This window comes from Ambystoma mexicanum, chromosome 12, assembly GCF_040938575.1.
Source record: "Ambystoma mexicanum isolate Mex_15411 chromosome 12, UKY_AmexF1_1, whole genome shotgun sequence".
NCBI classification, from domain to species: domain Eukaryota; kingdom Metazoa; phylum Chordata; class Amphibia; order Caudata; family Ambystomatidae; genus Ambystoma; species Ambystoma mexicanum.
Genome location: NC_090936.1, coordinates 364280691 through 364299619, shown reverse-complemented (window position 1 = coordinate 364299619; position 18929 = coordinate 364280691). Strand labels below are relative to the sequence as shown.

General features: G+C 44.1%; 1 protein-coding gene and 1 long non-coding RNA gene across 3 annotated transcripts in view; one reads left to right on the top strand and one right to left on the bottom strand.

The window, feature by feature from the left end:
• Nucleotides 1-18929, bottom strand: part of DNAI7 (dynein axonemal intermediate chain 7) — a gene marked incomplete in the record, with an annotated part of 1381690 nt that overhangs the window by 156467 nt on the left and 1206294 nt on the right.
• Nucleotides 1-18929, top strand: part of LOC138513543 (uncharacterized) — a 382496-nt gene that overhangs the window by 69779 nt on the left and 293788 nt on the right. The gene's annotated exons all lie outside the window — the stretch shown is intronic.

Here is an 18929-nt window from a genome sequence, read left to right as displayed (position 1 = left end):
AATACAGGAAAAACCATGTGGGTTTTCGTCAGGGTGAAGGGGGTAGCTGTAGGGTTGTGTACAAATGGGTTGTTGTCAAAAGTATCCCATAATGACAAAGGGGGCGTGGGGTAGGGATGTACTGAAACGGGGGAAATACTGCATCTCGCCGAAGGGCATTCCTCCCCCAATCTCCCAGGGTCTTCTTCCCAGGAGATTCTCCTTCTCTTGTCCGCCTCCGGGGTTGGAATCCAAGAGCAATGGCCCCTCCCTGGCCACCTGAGTCAGGGATCCCCAGGAATAGCATGGGAGAAACACCTCAGGTTTCTCACAGAGGTAGGATAAGCTGTAGTGCTCAGATCGACAAGAGGGGGCACATGAAAGCAGAGATAGCTCCATCAGGAGATGAAAGGACTGTAGCTCGTAAATAGGAAACAGGGAGGGCCCAAAACGCTACCAGGACTGTTGTAGAGGTTAGCAATTGAAAGGCCTTGCACGGTGTCAGAAACCACAGGGTGTCTCATGGACTAGTCCCTTGGGATGTGTCATTCAGGTGGCCAGGATACCGCCATCGCTTTTGGATCCAGTTCCTGGGGGTGGACCAGTGCAGGAGGATCACCTGGATGAGGGGTCCCTGGGAAGTGAGAGTGGGACACCCGATGGAGAAACGCAGTATCACCATCCCGATTATGCCTTCACCCCTTCTTATTCCATGTTTTATTTAACTTTCACCCCCCCCCCCACTTTCCTACACGAACACGACTACAGGGGCTGAGCGCTCTGGGAGGAGAAGACAGACTTACACACAGCCCTTCCATGCAGCATGCCCCAACATCAGAGTCAGGAAATGAACCTTGACAACTCACACCTGATTCCCATTACCTTTCCTCACACAGATAAAAGGCGGAGCATGGGGACACACTATGAGCAGCAAGGCAGCAAGGGTGGCGAGGAACAAAGCAGAACCAGAGAAGGAGAAAACTATTTGAGGCTGCAGCCGAATCAAGTAAGCCAGATGAAAAGTCACAGGGAGAAACCAAGAAGGGAAGTACCCTTGACCTGTTCGACAAACAATCGCTGGGTTGTCAAAGACTCAGAAACAGCACGTGTGGGGCGAAGAAGAAAGGCTTTCAAATCCTGTAAGGTGCCTCCGTGATACCAGAGGCCCTCCTCTCTGGCTGGATGAGCCGGGGGAGAAGTGCAGCCGCTGTGGTATCGCCCTCGACTCCACGATCAAAGCTGCAAGCCGAACCTTGCATACAGTCGGTGACTTGAAGGCAACTGTATGAACCGGGCTGCCTATGCGGGAAGGCTGCGGCGGCAACAAAGTGTCACATAAGGCGTTTGACTAAAGACATGAGTAAAAGGAGAAAGCCGATAAATGTTTTGGTGTTCAGTCATAATATCAACAAAAAAAATGCCGAAAGACAATCATTTCGAAAAAATGTCAAAAAAAAAATTGAATTCTTTTTTTTATTTTTTTTTTTTGGGGGGTTTCGCAAGTAAAAAAAAGGGGGGTTTGGGGGGAACCCCCCCCCTTTTCAAATAAAAAACGTAGTGAAAAAGAAATTTGATTTTTTTTTTTCGACATTCTTTTTTCGAAATTGACTTCGACATTTTTGCATTCAATATTATCACTATAAACCAAATGTTTCTTTGCATCATTAAGAAGTGAACGTTCAATACTAAGTAGCAGAGTGGTCCCCCCCACGTGGGTGCCCAGTCGAAAGATCTCTGCTGGAAAGTATATTGCAAATTGAACTTTTGAGATTGGATTGAACTTTTGAGATTGGATTGAACTTTTGAGATTGGATGGATTGGGACGAAGTGGTCAGGCGAGGGTAATAGTCAAATCCCTTGCTCAATCGAAAGTCTTCAGTTGTGTTACATGGAAAGAAGGAAGTTGTTAAAGTGTTATGACTGAGCCCGATCGAGGGGTATCATGCTGAGAACCTGGTGTCTGCAGAAGCTGCTGAACCCCTGACAATCCACCCAAAATGTGGCACTCTGAGCTGACATAAATATAACTGCTCAGTTTACCTCACTTTCAGGGGAAAGGGGGAAGGGACAAAGAAACAAACACCAGGCTGGAAGCTATCAACTCGCTGGTTCTTCACCTGTAGTTAAAACATAAACATGCAATATACCTCATTACTCTTGGGTTACTATACTAACCTTAAACTCTAAATCCTTTACCAAAATAGTTTAAAAACCGTACCTGGTTCTTCTCTTCAGAATGCCCAGAGAAGTGAAAAGCAGACGAGACTTCCTTACTTGTGGACCAGATTCTTATAGATAATTCAGCCTTCTCAGTAGATTCATGAATGTAATTTTACTTTGTAGTTAGTCTGCTCAACTCTAAGATTCTTGAACAAGGTCTTCAAGTAAGATTTAGGAAGTTCTTTTAAGTTCTTGTATTTGTTTTTAATATTTTCTTTGTAGAGTGCCTTTTTCTCAGGAACGAATTTAACTTGCGATGGAATCTTCACGTAGAAAGCCAGAAACCGCGGGAAGAAAAAATCACGCGCTTTTTCTCCAAATCGCAGGAAATACGCACACGCGTTAACAATCAAGTTCGCGGGAAAAAACGCACTTGCGCTAAAGTCCAAGACGCGATAAAAATTACACGCGCTTTCCTCCAAGTCGCGGGAAATACGCACACGCGCTGACAATTCAATTCGCGGGTAAAACGTACTCGCGCTAAGGTCCAAGATGCGATAAAAATTACACACGCTTTCCTCCAGGTCGCGGAAAAATACGCTCACGCGCTGACAATTCAATTCGCGGATAAAACGCACTCGCGCTAAAGTCCAACTCACGAATAAATACGTACACGCGCAAAATACACACGCGCTTATTTTATCACGCAGAAAAAACCCTTGCGTAAACGAACATTAAACGCGAGTCCAAAGTACACGCTCGCGCTTCACTCTCACGCGCAGAGACACACGCGCGGGCGCTAAGTAACGGACAAAAAACTCACGCGCTAGTTTGATTTGACACGTAGCGATAAAAACAAACGTACGCGCTTCAATCTTTTTAGATACAGATTTGCGATTTCAATCCCTTAGATAAATATAACCTTTTTACAAAGTTCAACAAAACTGGAAGGTCACTTATCTTGTGAATAAGACTTGAAAACTTCTTTCCTCAGAAAAAATGGAAGTTTCTGACTCCTGTCCTGTGTCTCCACCAAACTCCAAACACGACTCCTGTTATACTTTCAGATCTTCCGCTCAACTGCTAGAAACTTGTCACCCTTGACAAAGTTAAGCAGGAGCCACAAGGCACACGACCTCTCAGCTGGGCAAGGACGATGAAAGGCAGTTTAGAATGTTCATTGTCCTCCCTATAAACAATCTCCAGCCAATCAGAATTTAGACTGAGAACCTCCATCTTGGCTTGGGGCAATCTCCATAGACTGCAATGAAGGTTAAGGGCAAAATTGGCTGTTTAAAAATATAACCCATAATAACTTCCTAAAACCTTTCTATACTAAGTATGTGTCTCCCCTGACTCAATGTAAAGGAGTATATGATAATGTATGTAAAGAATATGTCACTCCAACCTGACAGTACCTGACAAGAGAGACATAACCTGATCAAAAAGGAAGGGAATCTGATCCCGGCTGAGGGAGACTCCACTGTGAAACTAAAAGGGAAGAAAAGGCCCGAGCCTGGCTGAGGGAGACCGAAATGGGTGTCTGTCATACTTGTGATACCATGCCTGCCTTACAGCTGCAACTTGGAAAGGCAGGAGAGGAGTGCCTCTGAAAATAGAAGTAAGGAGTAAGTAAGAGGGGTGGATTAAAAGTGGGAGAATCTTGGGGAGACAAAGATATGGTACTGTCCTACCTTCAACACCCGTGAAGATTAGTTTGGGCAGGACAGGTTTAGGAGGCAAACATTTGGGAGCCTATTGCCTCCAACCACATAAGGGGGTGTCGGAGAAGAAATGTTAGTTCATAATGGGTGCAGGGGGAGTGGGGGTGAGGGATAGGACATGGAGTTCTGAGGAAGGGAGATGACATGTTACTGCAGTGTTCTTACATCAGGGAAATGCATTAACCAGAGTGCAGTTAAAAATTAAAGAGAATGAAGAGAAAATACAGCAAAAGGGATACAGAAAGAGGGAGGGAAGGTGATGTGCCCAACAGACATAAGTGGCAACAAATACCCAAAGGGATGAGTGAGGGAGAAACTGGGGGGTGACGGATAGCCACTTTAAATGTTAAGGGCCTCAACTTGCCTCTCAAGAGGTCACTGTTAACTCAAGAATTCAAAAAGGCCAGCTTACATATGCTTATGGTCCAAGAGACTGATATTCAGAAAGAAATTGACAGTGGGGTCATTTGGAGTTAGGAGGGAACTGGAGGAAAGGCTACTGTTATGGAGGAGACACCTGGAAGGTAGCGAAATTACAGTAGCATTCATATAGGGCTGAATCAGGGGCAGTGAGAGTTCCTAGGAAAAGTCGTACAGCAAGCAATAAACTAGGCAAAAGGCCTCTGACGGACACAGAGTGGGATAGATTAAAGCAGAGGAGGAAGAATCAGGAATATGCCTCTGGAAAGTCGCTTAGCTCAATTATGGAGGATAATGACATGATAGGAGAAACCTAAACCGACACGAGACAATACACTTTTTATTCACCCCCACATAAGGACCTCTCCTGAATAGATGATATGTTTGTGAAGAGGGATAACACAAGGAGGGTAAAGAGGCAGACACCCTGCCCTTGGCATGGTCAGACCATGAGATGATAATAATGGAGTTCCTTCTCCCCCCCTCTCCACTAGTCAGGGTGAATTTGAGGTGGCGGTGCAATGACGCCTTGTTGAAGGACGCCTACTTTTGGGACTTCCTGAAGGAGAAAATAGAAGGTTTTTGTTAGCCCAATGGCAATTAAGAGGTGGGTAACGGTATGAGGTGGGATATGGTGAAAGGCACGACAAGAAAGAAGATGATAGTTGAGAGAGAACAGCTCAAGGCCAGACTTCAGCAGCTGCTACTTAGAATAGGGCTCAAAGGGCAACACAAGAGTTACATGCGCAAATAGTTCAGGCAAGGGATGTACTCAGGGAGACAGACAGTGGAAGTGTACAAGAAACTCCCTTTCTTGAAACAGAACTTCTATGATAAATGAGATAATGCTGCCACATTGTTAGCGAGATGAATAAGAAGGCAGATATGAAGACATAGGGGTAGGAAATAAAGAGGGAGGGGTAAGCTCAACCCCAGAATGTGTCTCGCAGACTTTTGCTGATTTTTGGGAGAATTTGTACAAGGGACAGAGGGTAGTGACCCCAGAACAGCTAAAGAGACTATCTTGGGGACCTGGCTATACCGACCTTGAGCTGTGAATGGTGGAAGCTTTGGAGGTGCCCACAATAATTAATAGTTTTAAAAAGCACTACACACCCGCAGGTATCTAAGCGCGCAATAAAAGTTGTTATTATAATCCCACTGCGTGGTACTCAATTTATCAACCTCTGAAGGATGAAAGGCTGAGTTGGCCCTGCTGGGATTCTAACCTGCGTCAGCAGGCTTTGCATGGATGTCAGAAAGAGCGCTCAACTCGCTGTGCTATCTGACCTTAAACTGTAAGTAGACATTAAACTAGTAATAAGGGCGATGAAAACATGACCCCTCCTTGTCAGTCTCTTTCTGACCCTCACAGACAAGACAGCGTTGCCCCCTGTCTGCCTTGATATTTGCATTAGTGATAGACAGTTGGCAGCAAAGATCAGGAGCAATGGCAAAATAAGGGGTTTAAGGGTGGATAAACGTGAATATAAGTTATCATTGTTCGCAGACGATGTGCATTGCAAACTCTAAAGACTCTAAACCCTATCAAGGTACAAAGTCAACTTGGAGAAGTAGGTTCCATTGCCCCATGGCCCTCAAAATAAAGAATGGGGTGATGTATTGAGTTAGGTACCCTTCTAGATCGTGAGAGATAAGATTACATATCTAGTGGGCTGGTTGCCAGCTGATCTTTCCCGTTTATTTGAGGAAAACTACCATCCTCTTTGCCCATGGATGGGGAAGCACCTGGCAATTAACATGAAAATCCTTACCAGATTATTCTTATTTATAATGATCCCAATAGCGGTACCAAGGACTTTCCTAGTTGAAATTAGAGTGAAGCTTTAGAGATTCCTCTGGGGATCAAGTAAGATGAGGGTTTATTATGGGGGCCATGACATTGTCAAAGGAACAGGAAGGCTCAGGGCTCCCAGGCAGCATCTCATTACATGTGTGCCGGTCCGGAAACAACGGTGCCGGTAAGCCTACCGGCACCACTGTTTCCGGACCTGCACTACGGGTTTGCCTGCCGGAGCCACAATGGAAGCACCGGCACCGTTATTAACAGTGCCGGTGCTTCCGTGTTCCCTTATTCCCATTGAGACCTATAGGACTCAATGGGAATGGGGAATTACAATTTAACGGTGCCTGACTTTGCGCAACGCTGGGGTTGTAATCCCCCGGTATTACCGGCAAACCAGGTGCAGGTAAATCTTACAAGTTCAGCTGCAACCCACCGACAGGGTTACCGCCGGACTTATAATGAGGCACATTGAGTGTTATTACAGAGCAGCCCAGCTCCTAGTTATGGTGAACTATCTGAGAAACAAGCCAGGGAAGCAATGGGTACAGGAAAATTATATAACGGGCCGTTAACGACTGGGGAGTGGCTTTTGGTGCCAAATAAGACAATACCAAAGGGGTATGGAAGCTCTCAGTGGTCAGTACCTTCTCGAAGGTCTGGAGGGATGTTAGGTTGAAGGGGAAAGTAACAACGTGGTCATCACCCTTCAGCTGCGTGTGGGCCCTATGCTTTCTCGCCAATATGAAGACCCGGCTAGATTACAGCTATGGTTCGAGGCAGGATGGGATAGTATGTACCAGTTATGGAAACAGGGCAGTATCATAGAAATACTGTAGTCGGAGAAGACTATTGGTATTGGTAAAATACAAGTATTGCCATTTCTTCAGCTTAAGGGGATTCTATCGAAGGAAAGGTTGAAACAGATTAGTGGATCGCAGGCTGACTTAGTTTGAGATGGTATCGGATCAGCAGATGGGCTTTAGGGGGCTGATATAAAAAATATATATTATTAGAGGTGAGCGAATTTGGGGTTTAGTTGATCAGATAAACTCTGGGCCTAGGACAGGTCGGCCAACAAGGAACATCTCCATTTCAAATCAATAAAAACTCCACAGTTTTAAGTTCTTACACACTGCAATTTATTTCTGAAAGACTGGTCAAGATGTATAGCACAGTGAGCGAATGATGCTGGAGACAATGTGGGGAAAGCGCAAGTTACTGGCATATGTGGTGGGAGTGTGAGCAGGTCAAGAATTACTGGAGGGAGGTGTTATTGTGGATAAGGAGTTATGATGGGATTGAGAGGAGGATGGATCCATTGTTCGTGTTATTTGGCTTTCAACCCAGAGAGGAGGGGTTCTACCACACTGCACACACAATACATGTTATGCTTTTAGCTAGTAGGGCGTGCTTGGTGAGAGTATGGAAGCGAGAGCCCCTATCATCCAGGAATTATTGGCGTGCTAAACTTAACAAATGATATAATACAGAGAAGATTACACGCCGAGTACTGTGGCGAATCCCAAGATGTTGTCACTTCTCACCCAGGTGGAGCCCCTTTCCATGAGGCCAGGGTGGTGAGGCTGCTACCCGATATTCCACCTGGTAGTGGTGCACAGCGGGAGGATCTCATGAGGAGAGAATCCCCCTCTGGGGACAAGGGAGAACTGTTAGGGAGAATTCTCTGTTAAGGCTAATTTCCCAAACCTAGTGAGTCCCCCAGGAGCTTTGCTGGATTTTTGGTGTTTATTTTTTTCTCCTGCTAAGAGTGAGACTCTTTTTCTCCCACTCTTAGACATGATTTGAGATATCCTTTGACTTTGTAATGTGTTTTATGGGCTATGGGGTCTTTTACTCCATAGGGTTTCATGTGGTTTTTGGTAAGTGTGTTACACAGCACCCTCAGTGCAGTAACAGAAGGGTGTCATAGTGACCCCCAAACATAGACTCCATACCCTGGGACTAACTACTGTCTCCCAGGGCATGTAAAGTCACCATTGATTTTACTAGTCTTAAATTGGGAACAGAACCAGTACAAACCATCATATTGTGGAAGTACTAGTAGGGGTAATTAGATTGCCCCTGGGTCTGTTTTTCGAGGGGGCACTGTGCAGTCCCCCTCGTCGAGTTTCTGGCTGGTGGCAGTGGTTACCACGCAAAATATTCCTTAAGAATATTTACGCCGTGTTATTTATTTAATATTTATTCCCCGGTTGGGTCTTTTTGCCAGAACTCGGTTTTAAAATGGCATTTGTGTTCGCCTCTGTAACTCCAACCCAAGTCGAGCCCTTTGTTCCACTTTTTGGTGGGCTTCTACACAGAAGCCTCCAAAAGTGGTGCCACTCTGTCTGGGTCTACAGGATGTGTGGGAGGGGGGGTTCAGGCACCCTGGACTGATTTGCCTCGGCAACTCAAGTCGCACTCTTGTGTGATTGGCCCAGTGGTGAGCCGCCCGGCTCACCACTTAGCATTTTTGAGTGACAGCTAGGACTGATGAATGGGGGTTTTCTGCATAAAAGCAGGGCTTTGGGCACTGGAACTTCAGAAGTCGCCACAGGACCAAAAAATCCGAAGATGGAGAAGCTGAGCCGACCTGCAACAACGACACCACCAGTGGAGCCCTGCTGAACTGCCTCACCACTTCTTCCAACGGCAGAGGAGATCTTCATCCCGAAGAGTCTTCTTCCTTTGACTGGTGGGGATAACCAGTTTGCCCGCCTTTTCGCCTTCCCGGATCATCTCGTGGCCGTCTTGCCTGTGCCAAGCTCCCCGGCAACCGGGATACCACGTTTTACCACTACCGCGAATAAAAGGGTAGTACCTTTTAACCGGAGAACTCCGCGGCTGGTTTCTTCCCTGGCAGTGCAACGACCTTCAGCTTTCCTCCACGTCGAGATCTTCTCTTTCTCTGGACGACGCTGCGACTTGCACCCGCTGCCAGTAACAACTGCCCCCGCTGGAGGATTTTCTCCACTTTCAAGGTACTGTGTCCGCCTGGCCTTCCTCGCAACGGTCTGTGTGGGGTGTCTCTTAAATCCTCAACTTACCACTTGAGTTGGCCCTAGGCTGGCTAACTGAACTTTTCTGAGCTGAACTAATTCCTTTTTGAACTCTCTGCAAGACTTTTCAAGCCTTTTAAACTGTGTGATCTTGGGCGCATTGGTGTTCTACTCTCTCTAAGAGGGAGCCTGGCCTCTGAACTTTTTGCTCACAAGTAGACTTTGACTTTCCTGCCTTGCTGGGTGTTTCTAAAGTATTGTGTTGTGTGCTTTTCTAATTTCTGCCTTTTCCCTCCCTTTTTTGATAACTTATTAGAGTGCCATCTTTAGTTAAGCGCTCACCTCTGTCTGGAAATAAGTGGTGTTAATAAGACTTATCTAATAAGGAATAAGGGATGTATATATATTAATAATGACTGTGTTTTGAACTTGCTTACAATAATAGTGCTGGAGTGTTTCTAAGTGTGTCTTTAAATGAATAATTATATACTTTGATACCAAAGCTCTGGTCAGTGTTTGCTTGTGCTACTGTATTTTGGTACCTATCTTGTATACTCTATATACTGTCTAACTCTTCTTGAGAGAAGCCTGGCTGCTCAGCCACAGCTACCAGGTAAATCTGAGTAGTACAGACTGCTACCAATTGGGTTTACTGCCAACACCTGTAGTCTTAAGCCTTTTGCAGTGGTCCCTAAGGGAACTGCACAGGTTTCTGCCTAACAAGAACATCTCAGGAGAATGCGCTATGCCAACCCTCCACCAACACCCTGTACACACCTTCATATCCCATAAAACTCAGCTCCATATCCCATACTTCCATGTATGTCTGTTAGTCTAAAATACAATAACTACTGAGACAAGGAAGAGCAGGGACTACCTAAGGGAGACCTACTTAACAAGTACTCGGACAAGGAGGAGGTGTGGAACAAGGAAGAGCATTGGTGGGAGCTTGAATGAACAGTCTAGTCTAGGCTAGTCTTCTGTGCCCGCTTATGATAAAAACAAAAGATGGATTTACCATGTGGTCAAGCAATCCCTGGAGGTTCCGCGAGCATGGGAACCGGTCAGAGTGGTGGACAGAAGAAGACGGAGACCAGGATGTTTGCGAGAAGGCAGAGGCGTCCCTATCCGGTTCACCATGGAGTGACCAACTAGAAAGGGTTCCATGTGATAATATCCCCGCAAAAATATCGCCATACAAAAATTTCGCCATATTTCTGTGGCAATATTACCCCATGGAACCTGTGGGGGTTTTTAAAGGGAGCGGGGGACACCACCGCAACCCCCGCACCCATTTACCCCATAAATTATCCCCACCAAAAATATCGCCTATGGCCGTTCCCGACGACCATATGTACGGCGATATTTTTGGTGGGGATAATATTACCTGATACCCTGGAAAGCTAGCGAAGCAGAGGTCCAGGCGTGCGAGGAAGCAAGACCGCACGGTCGAGTGAAGGCGCGCATCCTGCCAGGAGCCACAGGATGCAGAGCCGCAGCAGAACAACGGAGAGCGAGAGTAGACGCAAGAAGCCTGAAAAAAAGCCAGAGGAGCCCAAGACCGACCGAAGGACGCCGCAAGAATCATACAGGTACACTGGTTGCCGAGACGGTTGGCAGGGTTGCGACAGAGTCGTGGAGGACTCTAATCTCACAGAGCAGGGGTGAAGAGGGAACCCCTGCGGGAGAAACAAATATTAAGAATGCCAAAGACAGAAATAGAGAAACTCAGGTCTGAAACCTGGACCCACAAAAGAAGATCCAAACAAGTCTTCTTCTTTGTGGCAATAGCTGGCAGGAGTGTAAACCAGGTCTGCCAGAACCAAGCAGTAGAAAAATACGGGTCTGGGAGCTGCACCCACAAGAAAAGTACAAACCATCTTCCTCGTGGCAGTACTTGGCAGGAGAGTGAACCAAGTCTGCCCAAGTCTGGAAATGGGGAAGCCTGGGTCTGGAACCCTCAAAGTGAAAGACTGAAAGTGTTGAATTGTGAAACCGAAGTGAAAGAGAGGCCAGGGACATGGAGTCATTCCCCCTGGAGGTGTTGAACTATGCAACCAAGTGAAAAGTGACCAGCGGAAGGGAGTAATTAGCCCTGGTTGAATTGAACTCTGAAGTCAAGATACCAGCCGAAGGGAGTAATTCTCCTGGTAACCAAAGCTGAAAAGACTTTCTAATACAAAGTGTCAAAAGATAGGCTATGTGCCTCCCAAACAGAAGTGCTGGAACTTTGTCTTTTTTGTTGGAGGACAATTTTGAGTCATTTCCCTAAGAAGAAGTCAAAGTCTGGAAGTGAACTTTTATCACCAGTCCAGATGAAGGGAGTCATTCTTATGGACCAAGAAGATCTACTTTATCTTTAGTTTAGTTTTCGGTGAAAGGGATAGAAGTAGGGTTTTAACAAAAGATGATGAACTATTGATTTACACAGACATTCTGACAGAACCCTTAGGAGTGTTGTTAGGGAATTTAAGTGATGATGAATAACAAGTGTTGTTTAAGTAAAAATAAAGTTCAGTTTAAAAAAAATCATAGAACCAACCAAAAGTATTTTTCTGTAGATGGAGCAAATTCTTGTATTTTAACCAGCTCCTCAAAAGTTTTCAAAGGGGTGACACTTGTACTGTTTTTACTCATAACACTAACTCTGCCCGAGTGTCGGAAATGGCTGCCAACTTCTCAGTGGTGTCTGCAAAATCATTCTCATAAGTAAACACACTATCTAAAGGTTTGTGTGCTGAACACTTAACAGCTATCTGTTTAGGCAACAAAATGGCATCTAACAAGTCACCCACGTATGGATGATTCTTTATGGGGGAGCCAAATTATATTAGGAAGCCTCTTTGCTTCCACAGCCACCCAAAATCATGGCCAACTCCACCGACATACCAGGAATCTGTACACATGTTTACTGATTGTAGTTTTGCAAGCTGACATGTACTTGTTAGTGCAACCAATTCAGCTTCAATGTTCCACTCTCCATCACATCCCTAAATGTACACACTAAGCATCCGGCCACCAATGAACCCTCATGGTTCTTATAGGGTCAATTTTAAGAGTTAAAAGGAAATCTGCAGTAACCACAAAATCATGGAGTTCGGGGCAGGAAATGAGCAGCTGCCACAGAACGTGCAGTCACTGGATCTATTTCCTTACTGTAGTAAGGATAGTTCTCTGACAATGGCCATGTCCTTGTGTCAATACAGCTAATGCAAAAACATTTTATTATGACAGAACATTGTATATTTCTTCTTGTAAAGGAGAAGCCCTAGTGTTGGTGCTTCAATCAATTGTCTTTTTACTTTATCAAATGATTCTTCCACCTCTGGTGACCGGTGAAGGGATTTTACAGTGGTGGCCTCTGAATAGTTAAGTAAGGTAATGCATAGCCCAATATCCATTGATTGCAATAGCCTACCATACCGTTTGTGTGATAGTTTGGAGTTTGGGAATCTTACATTCTACTTCTTTCTTAGAAGTGGTTATAGTCCTGTGTCCCATTATAATGTCATGTCCCAAATAGCGATTCCTTTTCCTTCACAGTTGCATATTTTGCTTGGATGCTTTATGTACTTTTAGCTGCACCTGAGTGTTCTTTTTCATTGTTTCAATAGATTAGGAGGTTAACAACACATCATCTACATACTGGACCACCACTTGACTTCCCTGGGAAATTAATACCATCTAAATCCTTCTTAAGAACTGGCTTTCAGGATTTATCAGAATAGGAAAGTATGCACAACATAGATCAACTGCAGTAAAATGTATGGCTATAGGCGGCATGGAAGACATGATTTTTAGCAGGATTTGGAACTACTGGAATGACTGGGATAACTAATTAACTTACAGCTCTCAGATCCTGTATGAATCTCTGTCTATTCCTTCAAGGCTTCTTAACCAGCAAAATTGGAGTATTACAGGGACTAGATGTAAGTACTATGATGCTTTTCTTCAAGAGTGAGTCTATCAGAAAGTGTGTGAGTCTATCAGAAAGTCAAAATGTCAGTTTAAAAGTAATAAAATTCATAAGGAATTATTACGTTGTATTTCAGAACTTGGTTAGGTAGATCCTTGCCCATCCTATAGATCTTGAATATATATGTTTCATTCAATACTACATGATACTTGCTCTCGTACTAATTTAATATGTGTGTCTTAATCTTTATTTAGTATGGTAGTTGAACCTAAGATTGAAATCACTGTTATATCAGACCATCTCTAGTAATAACAAGTTTTGATCTTGATAACACAGAAAAAGGCTTTAATAAAATTGAGGAATCTTTCCAGAGGTTTCCATCAGCAAGTATTTGAAATTAATAAGGATACGGACACCTCTGCAATAAATAACTGGGATGCATATAATTCGGCACTGAGGGGGCATATTATTTTCTATGTAGCCAAAAAGAAAAAAGAAACAAAAAAGGAATTAGATAATGTATTTAATGAATTAAATAAGTTTGAAAAAACACAGAAAATAGTATGTTTAGAAAAATGTTATCTTTACGTTTCAACATGAATAAAAATAAGAACAAGCCTGTGATGTAATACTTAAATATAAATCAAACGTGTATCAAACATCTGATAAAGCTAGTACGGCTCTTGCTTTGAATCTAAAAATTTAAAAGAAAGATACAGGATATCCCGTATTAATGACCTTGGGTATAAGATTTCCTCAGATAAACCATATCAGACAGCTTTAAGAAATGGAATCAGAAACTATTTACATCAGAACATACGGAAAGGAGAGTTGACTTTAAATATTTTTTCTGCAAATTAATACAAATTCATACCCTCACATTGACGTAAGCTCCTTAGAGACCCCCTTAAATATGGATTGCATTTTTAAAACCATAAAAGATCTAAATTAGGGTAAAGTAGCTGGTCCAGATGGGCTGACTAGGAATTTATTTGCGCATTTTGCTTCTAGTGCAAAACTGAAATTAGCTACGCTGTTTAACTATTTTTCAAGTGTAGGAAAATCCTCACAATCCTTTACTGAAGTGCTTTACAAACTGTTTCCAAAGCCTGGCAAAGATAATTAACTCTCTTAGAATTACAGACCAATTTTTCTGATTACAACCAATTGTAACATTTTTGCTAAAATATTTGCAAATGCAATTGAATTATTTTTGCCAACATTTATTAAATCAGATCAAGTAGGTTTTGTAAATGGGAGACATCTTGCATCTTATACCAGACTTTTTATTGATGTACTACATATTATTTAAAAACATGTTAATGACAGTTATATAGTGATTGCACTGGATGCAAAAAAGCTTTTGATAGAGTGTGGTGGGATTTCTATTTGAGTCTAAAGTGGCATGGGTTTGGGGAATATTTATTATCATTGATTAAATTATTGTATTCAGATCCAAAAACATCTATATCTATTAATGGCCATTTCAAATCCTTCTTTTCTTTACAACATGGAACTCGCCAAGGATGTCCATTATCACCAATTCTGTTAGTCCTTTCTCTGGAACCACTCTCAAAACTTATCTGAAATAGAAAAGATATTCATCGAACTATGTTTAGTTTAGTTTCTTTATTTATACTGCGCGCCGAACCCTGGGGTAATTGTGCGCCAGAGACTTAGAGGTGGTTACAGCAGAGTAAATACATACAAGCATAGTAAAGACAGACAAGCTAATGACAATAAGTGCAAAGACCGGGATACATGGTTGTCGATAGGCAGATATAGGATAAGAGTACATTAGTTAGCGTGTCAGACAGAGGTAGAGTTCTTGTTGGCGAGCCAGGCCTTCACTTTCGCTCTGAAGGTCCAAAAGGAGGGTTCTGCTCTAAGGTTCAATGGTATGACATTCCATTGTTTGGCGGCTAGGACCGGGAAGCTGGATCCGCCTGCTTTTTTTAGTGAGAATTTGGGGATGGAAAGACAGTGAGAGTACAACGTTCTGGTTGGTCTGGTTGAGGTGTTTGTGTTGAACTTATCTGCCAAGTATTTAGAGGCTTTGTTAGATAGGCATTTGTGGACAATAACGAGGCATTGAAGGGTGATCCTGTCTTGTACCGGGAGCCAGTGGGAATCATGTCTGAAGCTGGCGATGTGTGAGTGCCGTGGGATGCTCAGAGCCACTCTGAGGGCCTTATTCTGCAGGACCTGCAATTTGTTCAGGTTACGTTCTGAAGTGCCAAGAAAGAGGGTATTATAGTAGTCAATTTTTGAGAGCACTAGTGGTCTGGCTAGTGTAATACAGCTGGATGGCGAGAGGAAGGGTTTGCAGGCATTGATAAGCTTGTTTGTATAAACTGTGGAGGAGGCTGTGGCATTCACCTGTTTTTTGAGCGAGAGAGTAGAGTCTAGATAGACCCCAAGGGTTTTAATTTCTTTGGCCACAGTGATTTGGTTGCCATCTATGTTGATAGACGTGTAACGGGGGTCCAGTTTGTTTAGCCATCCATGGTTGGGAGCCGACGAGAAGGAGCTCAGTTTTCTCGTCGTTGAGTCATAGGCCATGTTCTGCCATCCAGGCTTGGCTCTCCAGGTAAAGGTTGTTGATCCGTAAGGCGTCCTCTTCATAGCACCCTGATTGTCAGTCCAGAAAAAGTAGACACCCCTCAATGATGGAGGCAAGGTATTCTGTTGGCCGAAGACCTACCGCCTCATGTGTTTAGTATTAGAAATATATATCCATAAGCTTGACTAAAGTGCGGCCATTTTGATGTGATTGAAATCGCCATTTTCTTTTAACTTTCGCCTCTTGCCTTCTGTTAAAACTGCTTTGCTGAAAACTTATTCTGCTCCACTAGTACACTATTGTTCATGCATAGAGCAAGGCATCGAGATACTTGTTGAAACATAACGCAGCAACCCAGACAGAAATACCCGGTCTCCTCCCTCACAAATCCTTGAAAGTAAGCAAGAAGGCATTTAATCATTAGACAGGTGCCAGCCAGTATCGCTAATGCAGTAGAAATGTTAGAAATTAACACTTAATGGCTTGAATTATGCTCTCCTTTATGGCCCCCCCTTCCCTGAGCCCTGTAGTGCTCTGGAGAGCGAGTTGACCCCCAGTACACAAATAGAAACTAGGAGATAGCGAGGCCTGGAATGTGTCTCTCCCCTGCACGCAGCTTTCTTGCAGAGAACAGAAGCATTGTGTTCTTAAAACAAAGAATTGTGTCTGCAGGCTCATGAAATTGCAAACTGTTGCTAAATAAATGTCTGAAGGTGTCATACTCGTCACAATTGTCAATCATCGAACCCAATGCAAAGGAAATATATTATGGGCGGTATTGAATGTGTCACCACTGATTGTAAGTTGCTTTTTTTGTATATATGTAACTGTTGTATGATTCTCGTTCTCTTGCGTCCCCTGGGGTCTGGAGACACACGTCGCAGGGCGTGAGACCCAGTTGGCCAATTGAGACTATTTGCTTTGCAATAAACCCTAGCTTTTGGGAACACAATCTTGTGTCTGTTGTATCAGTTCGTGTTTGGTGATTGTGCCTTGTTTCCATACACGAGGGTCCCCAAGGAGCCCCATCAAAATGGCACCCAAATAGGGACCCTCCCCCACTTGTTCCATCGTGTACTTTGTAAAATAAGGAAGGCGGAGAGAATGGCGAGGACGGGACGATCGAGCCGGGATCAAGAGGTGTTCGGGTGCCCCTGTGAACGTGATGAGAGACTTCTTTGCAGATCTGTACACAACTGATCTCTGATCGACGTTTCTGGCCAGAGAGCAAGGAGGCGAGGGTCCCGAAGCGAGGCAGAGTGGGCCAAGATACGCAGACATGACGATTATTGGTTGCGTCAGTATACAGACGAATTGCGTCTTGAAAAGACGATTCGATTGATATGGTGAGTCGTGCCCCGATTCAAAGTAACCCTGATATTGGTTGAGAGTTGATTTTGCAAAATCAAAAGCCCAGTGTAAGGTTGAATAGCCAAGAGTAAGGTTAAAACATGCCTGGGGTATTGTCTACCTTAGCAGGATTTTTCCACTGTGGTAGACAATCTTTGGAAACTGGCGAGGTCCGCCACCCATGGGGTTGCCGGCGTATGAGATGTATGTGAAGTATGGTGTAGGGGCGATAATGTTTTGTGAGATTTGGCATAGGCAAACCAGAAAAGAGGAAGATTTACAATGGCCGAATCATGGGAGTTTCGAGATTTTGAGAATTGATTATCTGGAGAAGGTGTTGTTGAAAAAGAAACACATCCTGCAGCATATGATATCCTTAGAGACTGGAGGAAGGAAGCTATGCTTCGTTGGAAAAGTAGAGAGAAGAGCGCATGCAAACATAAGTCGAAAGCAGAAAGAGTGAAAGAAAAGCAGGAGGAGGAGTGGGGTGAGAGTTTGAGAAAATCAGACAGACGTGGTCAGTTGAGTATAGACAAGATATATCCACAACAAGAGCTGCATTCATCAGATGAGTTGATAAGCAAAATACTAACAAACAAGGCGAGAGCGCCCAACGAGAGAGACCAAAAAGACCGCACCAGTGACTATTTCTCAGCCCCCTTCAGTTGCTCAGCCCCTCCCTACTGTTCAGATCCCAGCACAGCCACAAATCATACAATCAGCGCCTCCCAGTAGCCAACCAGCGCTGCAGCAGTTACTCCCCGTTCCATCAACTCTTGTTGTGCCATCCGCACCTCCCAATTATTGATCTTGAACTGATTGAAAGACGAGAGGGGATGGGACAAAGTGAATGCACTAGAGTGACCCGTAGCGCGATCAGCAAGGGGAGAAAACGGGAGCTGCAAGAACAGGCAGAGATGTTTATAGACGGGAATGATGAAACGTCGACGTTGGCTTCGATGTATGATTTCAGGAGGAGCAATGAGAGACAGGTAGTGTTGGAATGTATGGGGGAATATTTAAAGGGGAAATGGAAGCAGTTAATTGGGAGGGTACCGCCGCAGCAGTTGTTGGATTTGAATGCGTTGGCACGGTGGAGAGAGAGAGAGATGAAGAAATAAAGGAACATGTAGACAGGCTTTTTGAATTTAAGAATGAACTTGATGATGCATATGCTGAAATGTTTGCCATGCCAGGGTATAGGAAAAAGGATATAGGGAGAGATAGGGGGGAGGCTGCGATGCCATATGTACAGCAGCGATTTCTTCCGTCGTCAAGGCAGGCGAGTGAGAAACTAAAGGTATGTATACGAGAGGCGTTAAGATGGATTACAGATCCTAATATTCCCACAATGGAAATACATGAGATATTTGATGAATACCCCTTGCCAATGAAAAGAAAAGCACTGCAGACAATGGTTGAATATCTGGTAGATAAAAGGGTGCTACTTCAGCAAGTGTTGGGACACAATAGAGGGAGAGGGAATGGGCAAGGCAGAAGTAATTTGAACATGCATCAAGGGCCTCTGGGACTAAATCAGTGTGCGTACTGCAGAGAGGAAGGCCACTGGCGAGCGCAATGTCCACATTTTCAAAATAGAAATGGGTATGGACAGAGAAGACAGCATAGGGGATACCCAGGAACAAATGGGCAGAATAGAAACAATATGCAGCAGCACCTAAATAATCAAGGCAATGTTACCCGAATCAGAACCAAGCTCAAAATCAGACTGCTTTTAGCCAAAACCAGAGCCAACAGAACACGCAAAATGGAAATAGAGGAAGGGGCGGGAACATTTTTGATACACAACCAAATATGTATTATAGTAGTGATTACACATTGGATGATGTGGTGTTCTCTCAATAGGACAGCCCAAGACAGGGGTCGGAACCAGTGTCTATTCCCGTGAATCAAACAGGACCCTACGTAGAAATGAAAGTCGGGAGTAGAGAGCATAGCTTTCTAGTAGATACAGGGGTGCAAAAGTGCTCGATAGAGCATCACTTAGTTC